The sequence below is a fragment of the Chlorocebus sabaeus genome, chromosome 25, assembly GCF_047675955.1.
Source record: "Chlorocebus sabaeus isolate Y175 chromosome 25, mChlSab1.0.hap1, whole genome shotgun sequence".
Classification (NCBI taxonomy): domain Eukaryota; kingdom Metazoa; phylum Chordata; class Mammalia; order Primates; family Cercopithecidae; genus Chlorocebus; species Chlorocebus sabaeus.
Window position 1 is genome coordinate 68322610 of NC_132928.1, and position 13971 is coordinate 68336580.

Here is a 13971-nt window from a genome sequence, read left to right on the forward strand (position 1 = left end):
AAAGAGGACACAAACAAATGGAAGAACATACCATGCTCATGGATAGGAAGAATCAATATCGTGAAAATGGCCATACTGCCCAAGGTTATTTATAGATTCAATGCCATCCCCATCAAGCTACCAACGAGTTTCTTCACAGAATTGGAAAAAACTGCTTTAAAGTTCATATGGAACCAAAAAAGAGCCCGCATCTCCAAGACAATCCTAAGTCAAAAGAACAAAGCTGGAGGCATCACGCTACCTGACTTCAAACTATACTACAAGGCTACAGTAACCAAAACAGCATGGTACTGGTACCAAAACAGAGATATAGACCAATGGAACAGAACAGAGTCCTCAGAAATAATACCACACATCTACAGCCATCTGATCTTTGACAAACCTGAGAGAAACAAGAAATGGGGAAAGGATTCCCTATTTAACAAATGGTGCTGGGAAAATTGGCTAGCCATAAGTAGAAAGCTGAAACTGGATCCTTTCCTTACTCCTTATACGAAAATTAATTCAAGATGGATTAGAGACTTAAATGTTAGACCTAATACCATAAAAACCCTAGAGGAAAACCTAGGTAGTACCATTCAGGACATAGGCATGGGCAAAGACTTCATGTCTAAAACACCAAAAGCAATGGCAGCAAAAGCCAAAATTGACAAATGGGATCTCATTAAATTAAAGAGCTTCTGCACAGCAAAAGAAACTACCATCAGAGTGAACAGGCAACCTACAGAATGGGAGAAAATTTTTGCAATCTACTCATCTGACAAAGGGCTAATATCCAGAACCTACAAAGAACTCAAACAAATTTACAAGAAAAAAACAAACAACCCCATTAAAAAGTGGGCAAAGGATATGAACAGACATTTCTCAAAAGAAGACATTCATACAGCCAACAGACACATGAAAAAATGCTCATCATCACTGGCCATCAGAGAAATGCAAATCAAAACCACAATGAGATACCATCTCACACCAGTTAGAATGGCGATCATTAAAAAGTCAGGAAACAACAGGTGCTGGAGAGGATGTGGAGAAATAGGAACACTTTTACACTGTTGGTGGGACTGTAAACTAGTTCAACCATTATGGAAAACAGTATGGCGATTCCTCAAGGATCTAGAACTAGATGTACCATATGACCCAGCCATCCCATTACTGGGTATATACCCAAAGGATTCTAAATCATGCTGCTATAAAGACACATGCACACGTATGTTTATTGCGGCACTATTCACAATAGCAAAGACTTGGAATCAACCCAAATGTCCATCAGTGACAGACTGGATTAAGAAAATGTGGCACATATACACCATGGAATACTATGCAGCCATAAAAAAGGATGAGTTTGTGTCCTTTGTAGGGACATGGATGCAGCTGGAAACCATCATTCTTAGCAAACTATCACAAGAACAGAAAACCAAACACCGCATGTTCTCACTCATAGGTGGGAACTGAACAATGAGATCACTTGGACTCGGGAAGGGGAACATCACACACCGGGGCCTATCATGGGGGGTGGCAGAAGGGACGGATTGCACTGGGAGTTATACCTGATGTAAATGACGAGTTGATGGGTGCTGACGAGTTGATGGGTGCAGCACAGCAACATGGCACAAGTATACATATGTAACAAACCTGCACGTTATGCACATGTACCCTAGAACTTAAAGTATAATAATAATAAAGAAAAGAATCTGATCAAATTAATGTTTTAAAAAAAGAAAAAGAAGGCTGCATGTATGTAAAAAGGCCTAGAAAGAGCTCTGTATAAATCTATTTTGCACTGCTATAAAGGAATATCAGACACTGGGTAATTTATCAATAAAAGAGGTTTATTTGGCTCACAGTTCTGCAGGCTGCAGAGAAGCATGGCACCAGCATCTGCTTCTGCTGAGGGCCTCAGGGAGCTTCCAATCTTTGTGGGAGGGGAAGGGGAGCTGTCATGACACATGGCAAGAGAAAGGGAGCAAGAGAGAGAGAGGGGAGGACATGCCAGGCTCTCTTTATTTTATTTACTTATTTTTTTGAGGTGGAGTCTCACTCTGTCACCCAGGTTGGGGTGCAGTGGTGTGATCTCGGCCCAGTGCGACCTCTGCCTCCCAGGTTCAAGAGATTCTCAGGCCTTTGCCTCCTGAGTAGCTGGGATCACAGGCGCCCGCCACCAAGTCCAGCTAATTTTTGTATTTTTAGTAGAGATGGGGTTTCACCATGTTGGCCAGGCTGGTCGTGAACTCCTGACCTCAAGTGATCCATCCAGCTAGGTATCCCAAAGTGCTGAGATTACAGGCATGAGCCACAAATTCTGGCCCCAGGCTTTTTTTTTTTTTTTTTTTTTTGAGACTGAGTCTCATTCAATCACCCAGGCTGGAGTGCAGTAGTGCAATCTTGGCTCACTGCAACCTGTGCCTCCTGGGTTCAAGTGATTCTTGTGCCTCAGCCTCTTGAGTAGTTGGGATCATGGGCACCTGCCACCATGCCCAGCTAATTTTTCTATTTTTAGTTGAGATGGGGTGTCACCATGTTGGCCAGGCTGGTCTTGAACTCCTGACCTCAAGTGATCTGCCTGCCTCGGTCTCCCAAAGTGCTGGGATTACAGGCGTGAGCCACCGCATCTGGCCCCAGGCTTTTTTTAAACAACCAAATCACAAGGTAAGTAATAGAACGAGAGTTCATTTATTGCCATGGGGATGGCACCAAGCCATTCCTAAGGGATCCACCCCGTGATCCAAGCACCTCTCATTAGACCCCACCTCCAACAAGGGGGATCACATTTCAACATGAGATTTGGAGGTGACAAATATCCAAACTATATCAAGCTCTGAAAGTAAAACTCAATTGATGCACAGTGGTCACCTCTCCCAGACTCAGAGGGCAGCAGTCAATGCCCTGTCATGGTGGGAGTGGAGGAAGAAAGGAAGATGTGTGAAGGTCAATTTCATCATTTTATGAAATGCATGAATACTAATAAGAATTTCTTATGATGACATGTCCAATTATCTTTTGGTAATTAAAAAAAAAAAAAGGTTGTGCCAACAGCAAAACGGGGAAGGAAGGATGTTTACTGACAGTCATCTACAATGACAGGAGTTTAACTCATTGGTCTCATGGAGACATTAAAAGCATCTCTAAGTAGAGTTGATGTAGCCTTCCAAGAGTGTATCCCCAAACCTCACCTGGAGCCCAGCAGGAAGCGTCACAAACAAGTCAATGCTTTTAGTTTACTGAGAAAAAAAAATTCAAAGTCTGAGGCAAGGGCACTTAAGCTTAAACAGTTGCAGGTTGATGGAGCCTTTGTAAATCTGATGAAATCTATGGACTTCTTCCCAGAAAGAAAAAGAAGGTCACATATACATACATAAAACAATATTTTCCTTGCAGTTGGAGCCCTGAATTCCTGCCCTACAGAAGAAATAATGATTTTCCTGCCTGTGAGGCCCTTCAGCACTGGGGCTTAATCCACTTTTTTGACTCCCAACTACTCCTTCCCTCACCCAACCCCATTCACTCATTGGCTCCCTACCCGACACCTTCCCTCACTCCCTGTCTATGTCGAAGGCCTTCCCTCCCTCCACAGCTTCCCTCAGGTCCTAGTTTTCTCCTGGTCACTCCCCTGGAACTCACCGCAATACACTGTAGCAAATCAATTCTGCCTCTGCCTGGGTCTTCCTGGTCATGGCATGCTGGGCATTCAGGAAATCGTTAAAGTTGCTTCTTCCTTGAATGACTAACCAGGTGAATGAAAATGAATGACAGCAAGCAACTAATTGTCATTAAATAGTTAATGGAGGAAAGTTCTTCTATGTTACCTTTGGGGATAGTTTTAAATAAGAGACGCTTAGAGAGTGAAAGCAGAGAGGATCTAAGGTGGGAGCAGTGATGGTGTTTCTTTTCAGTAGAGAGGGTGCTCAGGGTCCTTCAGATCCCATCAGGGGAAGCAGTGCCTGCTGCCTGGGGTTCCTTCCAGCAGGCAGCTCACGATGTCAATCAAGTCTACTATCTGCAGGAGCAAAGGAAGAATCTGTTATTTGTAACTCACTCCTCCTGTGGGAGCCAATCCTCAGATAATGGAGAAGCCCTGAGGAGGTCCCTCTATCTGGGCTGCTATTTCTCGGCAAGATTAACCTGGACCATTCTGGGAAGAATGCTGTTTACCCTTGTGCCAAAAAGACATTCGGAAAGAAAGATGCATCATCCTCCCTGCAAAGTCCTATTGGGCTAACCACGCTTGGGCCTGTTGCTGGCTCTGTCTCCCTGGCACTTAGACCTGTGCAAAGGCGGAAGCACCTTGTGATTTAGTTGTGAGAGCCAAGCAGGAGTCTAATATCCTGCTTAGTGTCCGGCTGCCAGGTGGCTGGCGGCCAGGTCCTGTGTCCTGATGTCCACTCCCCTATTGTAGTACAGTCTTAGTCATCACACCTAGTCAAAGCCTTCTGGTCTGACTTGGAGGCAGTGCCTCCTGGATAATCACTTGGACGTGGACAGTCAGCTTTGGGCCCGCCGGGTGTGCTGTATCCCTCTCCGGAATATCCACCGAGTTCTCAGCCCCTACTCTTGAACCAGGAGATTTGCAGGCATTAGTCCAATCATTAAGTAGCAAGTGTCCCTTATTACCAAAAGGAAGGATGGACCCTCCACAAAGAGGGGCAGCTGGTGGCACACACAGATTTCAGAGGAGAGGGATTTCTTAAGGTTCAAGTGATCTTGAACCCTGCAGGGCTAGGGGTGGGGAGGCGGGAGGAAGGAGGGATCCAGGACTGGCTCCCGAAATCTATTCTGCACCTCTCAGCTCTCCCAGGCCCTAAATATGGCTCTCATGTCCCCTCCCCACATCCCTTAGACCTTTGCTGTCCCCGTCCCCACTGCACTTTGGGCTGGACCGCCTGTCATTCAGCTCCACTGGATTCTGCTGCTGCTTGTGGCTGGGGAGGGTGGCTTGGAAGAAAAAGAGACCACGGAAGACAGCCTCCTTGGAGTTGAATCTTTTAGAAAGTCTAGCGCCTTCATACCAAAAATATTGGCATCTTCCTAGAATATGACCTGTATGATCCATGTTATGCTAAAAGTATGTTTCTTCTACTTTACCTTACATTATCAGGCCCTGGGAAAGGGGATACAGTGTGGGGCTTGTCTTCCCACACCAACGACTCTTCAGATAGGTACAAGGAAGGTAGAAGAAAGAGGGAAAGGGAGGCAGGAGTGTGGGGCCACTCCAGACAGCCTCCATGGTCTTGCCCAGCCAGGCTCTGGAGGTGCTAAGCTTCCAGAACCGCACCCTCCTGTCCCGAGCCCTCCCCAGTGCTGCCTGGCTCCAGCAGGCCTTGAATTTTTTTTCTTTCTGTTTTTAAGAAACAGAGTCTGGCTTTGTTGTCCAGGCTGGAGTGCCGTGGCGCCATCATAGCTCACTGCAGTCTCGAACTCCTGGCTTCAAGTGATCCTCCCACCTCAGTCTCTCAGAGCGCTGGGATTACAGGTGTGAGCCACCACACCAGTCAGTCCTTGACTTCCCCTGGACTTTGGAGGCCAAGGGCACCGGCACCATGTGAAAATGGGCTCTGCTTCCATTTCAGTTGTGTCTCTAAAGACCAAGCAGAACAAGCTGAGCCCCCAACCCTGCAAAGTGGGTTGGTCCCAGCCCCAGCACAGGGCTCAGCACCCCCTCGGAACACTGGGGATAGAGTTGGGGGATAGGCGACCTCTTTGTGCCAGCTGTCAGGGTGCTGTGGGCTTCCTGCCCCCTTGACACTGGTTGGGGGGCCTCCTCCCACTGAGTGGGTGAGGGGGTGGGTTCCAGAGCTACCCAGGGCTCTCTTGCAGTTGGGCCACAGGAAGAGCCATCAGGCATCCTGGGGCATCTTAGGAAGATCCTTCCTGGCGGGACTTGGCCCCAGGCAAGGGCAGACAACCCTGTCCAGAGCCCAGGAAAGTCAGCCTCCCAGCGCCTTGGAGGCCGGTTGGGGATGGAGGCGGCACAGGACTGTCTGGAGCTAACCTAAGCGGCCCATACCCCTCCACACCCCTCCACACCCCTCCACAACCCTCCACAACCCTCCACACCCCTCCACATCCCTCCACGCCTCTCCATGCCCCTCCACTCCTCTCCACATCCCTTACACCCCTCCATACCACTCCACGCCCCTCCAGGCCCCTCACTCCCCTCCATGCCCTTTCTGGTGCTGCCTTTCAGATGGAGAGGCCAGAGCACGGGGCCCAGAGCAGCAGCCAGACAGATCCCACCTGGCCCCATGGGCTGCAGGCCTGGATAAGGGTCTCAAGTGGGATGGGTCCCCTGGGCTGAGCACTGCCCACTGTGGTTGCAGCTGAGTCTGAACCAACATCACTGTGGCCTCTGAGAGCCCTGGGGCTGTGCCACCTAACCATGTGTTCAACACAGGAGGGAGAGAGACCATTCGGCCAATGAAACCCTTCCTCTGCTGGGTTTCATGGTGTCCTGAGGGTTTTGCATGTGACTTTTGATACCTGGATGACCTGGGCATGCAGGTGGCAGTGCTCAAGACTGCATCTGTAGCCCTGAGTTCAGGTTCAGACTCACTGTACATGCTGTGAACCTTAAAGGAGTCAACAGCCTTTCTGGGCCTCATTTCCCCCCTACCCAGTGGGCACAAGAATACCTGCCCAGCTTTCTTCCCAGGGTCCTTGTGAGACATCAGGAACTGGAGCTCCCAGGTACTAGAGTCCTCACTGAAAGCACCTCAGGGCTCAGCCAGCCGAGTGAGAATCCCAGTGCACACTGGGAGTAAGCACTGTGGCTTGACAAGGCCCCAGGTCACCTGCTCTCCGCGCCCCACAGTTTCTTGTGCATGGCCAGAGTCACCAGAGGCGGTGCGGGTCCTGGGAGAGCCCTGCAGGCCCCAGCCCGGCTTCACTTCTCACCATCTCGCAGCAGTTTGTGGGTGCTGCCAGTCTGTCTCCCACACATGCCACCACATTGGCTAAGGAAAGGCTTGCAAATGAGACATGAATTCCCCAATGAAGCTTGCTGGAACGGTGCCCCAAAATAAAGAAATTAATTAAAGTCTTTTTGCCAACATCAACTGGGCTGGAGGTGGGCTTGGACGTCCTGTCTTGGAGCTCATGCCTCCTTCTGAGAGTGCAACCTTAGCTCCCTGGTGTCTTGTGCATTGGAGGCAATAAAGGTCCAAGGAAGGGAAAACCTCAGAAGCTTGGGTGGCCCCACTGTGTCCCCGCTGCCTGTTGGTGGCCCACAGTGTCATACGGGGTCAGGGGGAGGCTGAGCTGTCCCAGATCAGGAGGCATGACCTCTTTACCACCTTGACTGTGTCCCTGCAAGTTAACCAATGACACAGAACAATCCAGATGTTTGTTGGGAGTAGTGGCAGGAAGAGCTGCTTGCTCCTAGATATTTTCCAAAAGACAGATGAGTCACATGGTCTGGGAGAGGGTGTGATGTTGAGGAAATGCGGGAGCTTTGGGTTTAAATAGTTCTAGGTTCAAATCCTGACCGTCCTTTACTCAGGGAGGTGTGAGTGTGTTTGAGCATCGCTATTCTCATTTGTAAAATGGAGAGGAAGTCATGAGGGACGAGAGACAGGGCTGTCCAGGAGCCTTGCTCTAGACCAGCGGTCCTCAACCTAGGCCTCGGGGGGAACCCAGGCACCTGCAGTGATTCCAACGCAGAACGGCTGAGGACTGGACTGGGGTGGGTCCTCGGAGTCACTTGGCAGTCCCTCTTGTTAGACCTTGCTCCAGTCTGGCCTCTCAGGGAGCCTGGCTACACCAGCCTGCTGTCCCCACTCCCTAGCACTCCCCAGATCCTGCTCCGTGTTTTCCTTTTCCGTAACACTCGATGTCCTTCAAAAGGTTCTGTTGAGGCCAGGTGTGGTGGCTCACACCTGTAATCCTAGCACTTCAGGAGGTCAAGGTGGGTGGATCACCTGAGGTCAGGAATTCGAGACCAGCCTGGCGGACATGGTGAAACCACATCTCCACTAAAAATAGAAAAATCAGCCAGGTGTGGTGGTGCATGCCCGTAATCCCAGCTACTTGGGAGGCTGAGGCAGGAGAATCACTTGACCCTGGGAGGGGGAGGTTGCAGTGAGCCGGTATCGTGCCATTGCACTCCACCCTGGGAGACAAGAACGAAACTGTCTCCAAAAAAAAAAAAAAAGATTTTGTGACCCTTTTTGTGTTTACGGTGCTCTCTCCTCCCATTGGAACGTAAGCTCCATGAAGGCAGGGGCCTCTGTGTTGGTGACTGTCCCCAGAAGTGCCTGCCGCTAAGAAGTCGTGGTAAACACTGGTTGGAAGCCGAAATGTGTTTCAGCAAGCCCCTTTTCCATTCCTGTCCCCATCGCTTTAGGTTCTATAGTCTTGATGACTTTGATTTTTGTTTCCATCTCTTGCTCTGGACCAGCAGAGACCTCGTCTGTCTTATATAGGGCAGTGTCCACAGTGCCTGGAACACTGTCCACTCCAAACTCAAAAGGCATTTGGTTGAAAGAATGCGCTATGGTGTGCAGGGGGTGGAGGTTCATAAGGTGTCCTCTGCTGCCCTCTGCTGGGAAGCTATGGGAAAGGCTTCATCTCAAAGAAGGTAGACAGACTTTGAAAAGGGGGAGGGTGAAAATTTGGTTTGGGAGCCTGAAGAGCAGGTTGTTAATTACGTATTTTTTGTTTTAACACTGTTAAAATCAGATAAAGCTGCCTACACCTTCCCACTCTCCTGGGCCCTTCTTCATTCCATCCATGCCAGGACAACAATCCTGGATTTTTAATTTTTATTTTTTTCATTAAGACAATTTTTAATTGATGCCTAATAGATGTACATATAGTTTCAGGGCATCATGGATTTTGAAGTATTCCATCCTGTTAACTCCATAAATACACTTATTCTCGCAGGTACTGGCTGCCCGTTTTGGGGTTGGACTCCCTTCTCCTGGTCTCTCGACATTTTGCTTTGCTGGAGGGTGAGTGTGAACAGAGCCACTGCCAGCATTGGGCCTCACTCAGGCCGCATAAGGCCAGACTGCTGCTAAGGGCTGGGGCAACTCGGCGAAGGACAACTCTCCATCTTTTTCTAGTTCCTGGGACTGGGGAGAGTGTGAGAGGGGGACAGAGAGGTGAATCAGCCACAGCCTAACTTGGAAATGCTTGGCACAGAAAAATCCTGTGTCCAGTTACCTTTGGCTTCTTCAGGATCCAGAGCCTCCTCCCTCCAGATTGGTTACTGTTCCTTTAGGCAGATTTCTTTTTCAATTTTTAATTTTTAGAGGCAGGGTCTCACTGTGTCTTATCTAGGCTGGACTGCAGTGGCGTGACCATAGCTCACTGCAGCCTCAACTACCTTGGCTAAAGTGATCCTCTTGCTCCAGCCTCCCCAGTAATTGGAACCAGAAATTTTTAATGTGTATAGACTTCACATTCTCTTGCCTTGTACTGTCAGGTTGGTTTAACTAGGGCAGAATTTTCAGGCTCATATCTATTGGCCCAAGATCTTCCCAGTGACAAATCCTTGAGCTTTTTGGCCCTAAATCAGCTAGTGACACGTGGGTTTGTTTCAAAAAATGAGTCTACTCATTTCGTAGAATAACATCCACACCTGACCTCTCTCTGGCCAGGTCAGTCTCCCATAACAATTACTTTTAAAATATTCTGCCCCAGAGACAGAACACAATTCATGTATCCCCATTTGTGGTTGAGAAAATATGGGCATCATCCCTTGATTAATTTTTACATACTATTATTATTCTGGCCACATGAGATAATGTGTTTGTGTCTCTCCCACTATTTGACAGCTCTTGATGGCAAAGACTGTCCTTGCTTATCCCCTTCATGTTTAGCACAGTGCTTACTGATTTAGAAGAGCTCAATGAAAGTTTCTTAAATGAGTGACTTAGTCCACTTGCCCTGTACTATTCTTCTATTCAAACTAGAAAACAGCTGTTCTTTTTTTGTTTATTCCTGTGCATGCCCCCAAAGGCCCACACCCCTGGGAGATGGTTCTGTTTTATTGTTTGTGTGCGTGTGTGTTTAAACAAACAGGGTCTTGTTCTGTCACCCAAGCTGAAGTGCAGTGGTGTAATCAACGCTCACTGAAGACTTGAATTTCTGGGGTTGAGCGATCCTCTGCCTCAGCCTCCCAAGTAGCTGGGACTACAGGTGCATGCCACCATGCCCAGCTTTTTTTTTTTTTTTTTTTTTTTTTTTTTTTTTTTTTTTTTTTTTTTTCCAGACAAAGTTTTGCTCTGTCACCCAGGCTGGAGTGCAATGGTACCATCTCGGATCACTGAAACCTTTGCCTCCCAGGTACAAGTGATTCTCCTGCCTCAGCCTCTTACTAGTAGCTGGGATTACAGGCGTGCGCCACCATGCTCAGCTAATTTTTGTATTTTTAGTAGAGACAGGGTTTTGTCATGTCTTCCAGGCTGGTCTTGAACTCCTGACCTCAAGTGTTCCACCCACCTCAGACTCCCAAAGTGCTAGGATTTCAGGTGTGAGCCACAGCATCCAGCCCAGCTAATTTTTTTATTCGTTTTTTAAGAGACAGGGTCTCACTATGTTTCCCAGGCTGGTCTGGAACTTCTGGCCCCAAGTGATCCTCTTTCCTTGGCTTCCCAAAGTGCTGGGATTACAGGCATGAGCTACTGCACCCCAGCACCACTGGAAGATGTGATCAGCATTCAGGCTGGGCCCTGGGATCAGTAAACTAAATCCCATCATCACATTCATCTATAAATTGGCTTTTTGAATCCTCCTTGTTGAAGTTTTTCCTCATTCTGGATGTCTCTACCCTCAAAATGTCTTGGATACAAAAGGTTACACCCTCACCCTACTACTGTTGAGAGGGTAAGGCCCCTGTGCACTGTGGGAACCCTGAGGCTCGAGAACCTGTATGCCAGGTGATGGGCTGGGGGACGGGCATCCAGAGGGGGACATGGAATATCCTGTGCTCAGCAAAGGAATGTGGGGGAGGGGAAGAGGGGAAGGGAAGAAGAGAGGGAGGAAGAGGAGGGAGGAAGAGAAAGAATAGTTATTTGCGAAGAATAGAGTCAGCGGCCACAAAATGTGGAAAAGAAAATGAGGGGCAGACATATAAAAGATAGCGGAGAAGGGAAGGCACTGATTTTATAAAATAAATGATTATATCAGGGATAAACACAACAAAAGTAAAGGTAAATTTAGTGCTTACTAAAGAGCCTGCAAAGATTTGAACTCATTAACATTTTAAGAGTGTTTGAGAATTATTTTTGGCTTATAGAAAAACAAGGAATAATGTTTGTTATACTGTGCTGTAAAAACACTTGAATTCCTATGTTAGATGGAGAAGCACAAGCTTCTCAAATTTTTTTCTGTTTTGTAGATATGGGGGTCTCACTGTGTTGCCCAGGCTGGTCTCAAGCTCCTGGCCTCAAGTGGTCCTCCTGCCTCGGCCTCCTAAACTGCTGGGATTACAGCTGTGAGCCACTGTGCTCAGCCCTCAAAATCATTTGTGATTAAAAAAAACAAAACAGAAAAAACCCTGGAAAATGGAATCCGTCATCTCACTTTATATAGAGATTTTCTATGATAAGAAAAACAATGCCCACTTTGTGACTGTCAGGATAACGCTGCTAAAGCCAACATCGTTCTGAACTGCAATAATGAAAGCATCTGACTGGGTGGCATTTGCTGGTGGAACCGGGGACATGGTGAGGTCCGTCCAGTCACGAGCAGGCAGCTGCAGCTCTCCTGGAGTCCTGGCATTCTGCATACACCAGTGCTCTTGAACACTGCTTCCTCCTGTTCCAGCTTCTGACAACAGCGCTCACCCAGATTCTGGAACCTTTTGAGGAGCGGGAGGAGAATAGCAGAGACCCATAGGGCCGTGGTAATGACAGCAGCCAGAGGAGGTACAGGCTGCAGAATCCAGTCTGATGGTGGAGGGAAGATGGGAGGGGAGAGGAGGAAGACCCCTGTGGGGATCCCCTTGGCTTTTCCCAGGATCGGGGGCAGGGTTGAGGAAGCTAAGGTGTTAGCACATGCCTGAGCCCCCTGAAGACCCCCCTGCCCTGTCATTCCCTCTTTATCAGAGAGCCCCAGGGTGGGTTTCCCAGGCCTGGCGGACCTCCCTCGCTATTCATTTCCAGCAACAGACCTCATCATGCTTTCATGAGCGTCCTGTCCTGTATCCTCCCTCCCTCATCAGCCACCCACAAAGAAAGACTACTAGAGAGAAGAAAACAATGTATTTGACCGCATTTCAAAGGCAGTGACTGTAAACAAACTTGGTTGAAGAAATAAGTATCACATGACAAGATGCCTGAATCTTTTTTTTTTTTTTTTTTTTTTGCCATATTTCACATTTGAGAACCCAGAATTCAGCTCCTGTTATACACAATTTGTAAAAATGTATTGCCTTGGCGTAAAGTCAAAATCACGTCTTGGCGTAAAAAATCATGCCTTGGCGTAAAGTCAAAATCTTCATAGAAGGGTATGCTTCGTGTCACCAAATGGGGGTGCAGCTGTGTGCTATCTGTGCAGTTTTTGATAAAATTTTTCTGTGAAAGATTCTTAACTGGAAATTGGAAGGGAAAACAAGAAGAAACAATGTAATGTAGTGGTGGAAACAAAATTCTCACGATGAATAGCAGTCTTTCCGGATTCTTTGACACGGATTTCCTCATTGTGAATGGCGGCTCTCCTGAACTAGGAGGGAGTGTGAATCTCCATTTGAGGAAGGGGAAGAAGAGCGTGGAGGGTGAGGGCCTCCCCTGAGAGAGCCAGTTGTGTTCATGATTTTGGTTCCTTCTTCCTCCTCATTAAGCATCTGCCCAGGAGCCCAGGAGCCAGGGCTTAGCTTCCTGGCTATTTTCATCTCTTCTTAGTGAGGATCAGCATTGCCAGCCCACTGAGCCCAGTAGGGTCACCCCTCCCCACTGGGAATTGCACCCCCCCTCCCCCGCCAGAGCTCCCTGCAGAAACCAGCTGCCTCTAGTTGGAGACACTGAGTAAAGGCAGAGGGGCCCCTCCTTTCTGGGGTGCCCTGTGCTAGTGTTGGGCAGCTCTAAGGTTGGAATCTGCTTTCCCCACTGAGCTAAAGGCTGCCTCCTGGGATATGCACCCAGTGGTCCCCATTCGGCCCTGGGAGCCACTCACATCAAGTCTGGCTGTATCCCAAGGGTGACCAGGAGAGCCCTGTGAGTGGCAGGTCCCCTCCTGGAACACTGCCTCACCAGCTCATCACCCCAGTCCTGTGGACTGCTCCTCCCTCACCTGGTTTCTATGCGAACCCACCATCCTAGCCCTCCTGGACCCCTAAACTGGCCCACGTACTTTGTTGTAGAATGGCGGCCAGGACTAGACATGTGGTTTGATTGCTAAGGACCCAGCAGAGGCTTATTGTGCGGTAGACTCTGTATTTTATCATGTGTGTGTGTGTGTGTGTGTGTGTGTATTATACACATACACATACAAGATATATACATAGTAAGTGGACACTGTGTGTATATATATATATGCATATATATGTACACATATGTACACACACTGTATGTATATACATACATATATGTATTATATATGTATACATATATATGTATATATGTATTAAGTGGACACTGTACTTCTGATGTGGATAAAGTGATGAACCTAAAAAGTCACACTATTCTATGGCATTATGTTTAGATGGAGCAAAGTGACTAAATATTGCCTTAACAATCCTGAAACTCCAGATCTTCAATTTACCCTGAACACTGTACGCAATTGTTCTGGGCCCATCTTTATAATCTATTGAAATAACAGGGACTGTGTCCCCTGCTTCCATCCACTGTTCATCCCTTTTGTGTTCTACCCACTGGGAGGGAGTTCTCAAGGGGGAAGCTAGAAGTAGTTTTAAAAAGACAGGAAAGCCTAGAGAAAGAATCAACCAAAAAGCGAAAAATGCTCATCTGCCCAGTTAGGGTGTTTTTTCCTACCACGACTCTTGCCCAAATTTGGCTGTTTCTTAGTGGAGGAAGG